A 3,214-nucleotide genomic window follows, 5' to 3' on the forward strand; every position below is an offset into this window, starting at 1 on the left:
AACAAATTAATATATTAATGTAACATTTAAATTTAAAAGAAAAAAGTAATAATTTTATATCACATTTTATGCTATGAATTGGATTATTTCAGTACGTTTTAAGAAGTTGATATAAAATCTGATCTAATCTATGCAGTTTGTCAAAAATAAAATTTGATATAATCTAAATACGTTTATTTTCAACTTTATTTTCATATGTTTAATTATTTAAATTTGAAGTCTTAACTTGTACTCCTCATTTATTTTATTTGATTTGTTAATACTATAAATATTATTTAGATAACTTTTAACTACCAAAATTTAGTGTTATATGTATTATAAAACTCTATCATTGTTGTCCACTTTGTCCGAAAAATATTTCATATACATTTGTAATTGCCTCATAAATGTCTTAGAAGTGAGATTTTAACCGATGTTTCTTTAAATGCTAAAAATTATTACCAGCGTCTTCTTTTAAATACTCAGAAAATGTATGAAATTTTAGAGTTAAATTTCAAAGTGGTCCTTCAACTTGCAATCGAGTTTTAAACTCGATCCTAAACTTAAAATTGCTCTAAATTTGTCCTTGACCTTAACAATGATCGTCCCTAAGGTATATTCTGGCAAATATTTGCAAAATGAGTGATAATGTGTGTCGAGAGATGCCACGGTGGATAATAAGGGCTATATTATGTGACAAATACAAGTTTGTAACTCAATTTGGTCTCTATTATTAGGCTAAAAATGCTAATCTCAATTTGAGCTCCAAAAGTTCTCTTGCACCATTAGAAGTCGTTTCTGTTCATCTTCTCCACCATTGTTAAGGGGATTTCAAAAGACTGATGATGGGAGGAGGCAGCAACATGGTTGGTAGCTCCAACAACCGACACTATGAGGGAAGCTATGGGAGGAGGACGATCAAAAGTAGCCATGAATTACTTTCAAAGAAGTATGGGTGTGGTAGTTGACCGGTCCTCAAATAGCCAGGAATAGATGTAAATCTAGGGAGATCATTTTTTAGCTGTCCAAACTATAACGTAAGTGTGTTTTGTTAATTTAGCTAGGCTAGTGTTGTTAATTTTTTTAATATTTAATTTGTTCTTCATGGTTCTTTAATGTGGTTGTAGAGTGTTGGCAAGACGTGGTTCGGTCTCTTTATCTGGACTGACAAAGTTCATGATGAAAAAGAAGTTAATGGTAGAGAAAATCCTGATTTTGAAATAGATGAATGGAGGTTGAAATTTGTGCAAAAGATTGGGAGCTTAAAATCTGAAGTTAGGGCACTAAAATTGGCATTTTGTTTGTTGATAGTTATCATATTAGCAATTGTTGTATCTATGTTTGTAGTGTGGAAGTAGTGATGTCAAATTTGGCTAATGTTACTATAAAAATCTTAAATATGAGCAATTATATATCTTACTTCTTGTACCTATAAACACATGAATACAATTATTTTTTGTGTTTTTTTGTAACTGGTGGTTTGATAATATAATCTCAATCTAGAGGGAGAATCAAATAATAAAACACTAATAAAAAGAAAATCACCATTACCACTATCAAGTGTATCTCAAATATAGTTTATGTAATTTTACACACCATCAAAAAAACATAACATGCCACATAGAGTATATAAAAGTAAATTTTTAATAACAAAACATAAAAGTCCTAACATAGACTTAGTAACATATAACAAAAAGCAAATCCCTAATTTTCAAAATGACACAAACAATAAGCACTTCCATAAGTAACAAAAGATGATCGTGTTATATACTTCCTGGCTACTGTTGTTCTATGAGTCCCTTTATTGACATCTTTATTTGATGATAGACCCTTCTTCTTTACCACATTCTCAGTTGGCATAGGTTTATTCTTGGAGCTACCTTTAGATGGAGGCACTCTAATCGATTGTGAATACATCACTAGTTTTGGAGTAGATTTGGTAACAGGGTTTGAATTGATTATTGGAGAGGATTCTTGAGTAGGATTATTATTTGGGATGGGTTGAGTACAAATAGGATTTCTATTTTGGATGGGTAGAATAGGAGTTGGAATTAGGTTGGGAATGAGATTAATCCTAGAGGTTGGAGTTTCAATAGCTTCAGATTGCTTGACTGATGGATTGGAAATTAGAGTAAGAGGTATGGACATAGAGGTTGATCTTGTTCTCAGTTGAACTGGATGAATTGGGACTTCAATCACCACTTCCTTACTTTTTTTAGATAGTGGTTGTTCCAAATACTCTGGTACAAAGGTTCCATTCTCATAGTACATATGCACCAATTCATTATTTATTTATTTTTTTGCATGGAAGCACATCTCCATAAGTTTAGCATGAGTATGAAGTCCTCTTAAACTGGTCTCCAATGGTCTGTTGGGAACCAACCACCAACAACATTCCACTTTATCATACCCAAGCTGTTCGTAGTAGTCTTTGATGAAGAACACATCTAGCAGGTCTAGATCAAGCCTAGGCATCTCTAAAGTATGGTCCCTAGTGTATGAAATAACACCATCTACACTCGTCACAAAGGATCTCCCATGAGGATACACAATAATAATCAAAGCCATCTACAAATAAAATAACTTAAACTTATTCTGGTATGACACCCAATTGAATATCATGGTTTATGGGATTGGGCCTGAAGGATTGATGAGTCTGAAATCTCAATTTATTGAGTCATGTGTCATTATTTGATTATCACTAAGTTGGCTCAATGAATGTTACAGAATTTGGATCAACAGCCCCATCAAGATTATGGATCATAAACCCAAGGTAAAAGGAAAGCAGGGAGAGGCCTCAAAGCCCAAGAAACACAACAGAAGCTCNGAGACAGCTTCAAACAGGAACGTACACTTAACCTAAGTCCTAACCAACCATAAAAACTAATAAACTACATATAAACAACTATTTCTAGCACATTCCCACCATAGCTACCATGATGACAATGAAAGAAAAAAAACAACATCACAGGAATCAAACCATAACACAAAACTAACAAAAAATACACAAATGCAAAAAATAGATAAATGAATGGATATCGACTTAGCAATGCAAAAAAAAAATGAAGAGACATCTATGATCAAGAAAAATAGAGGAGTAGATAATGGCTATTTAGTTTATCATTTCTATTTTGCTTACCTCTCTCAACTAAAATGCCTCCTGATGCCAAGGCATCTTAGGCTAGTTTCACTAGTATTTTTCTGTTAGTTTTAGTGGTTTTATGCATTTTCTTGA

The sequence above is a fragment of the Arachis ipaensis genome, chromosome B06 (genome assembly GCF_000816755.2).
Source record: "Arachis ipaensis cultivar K30076 chromosome B06, Araip1.1, whole genome shotgun sequence".
NCBI classification, from domain to species: Eukaryota; Viridiplantae; Streptophyta; class Magnoliopsida; order Fabales; family Fabaceae; genus Arachis; species Arachis ipaensis.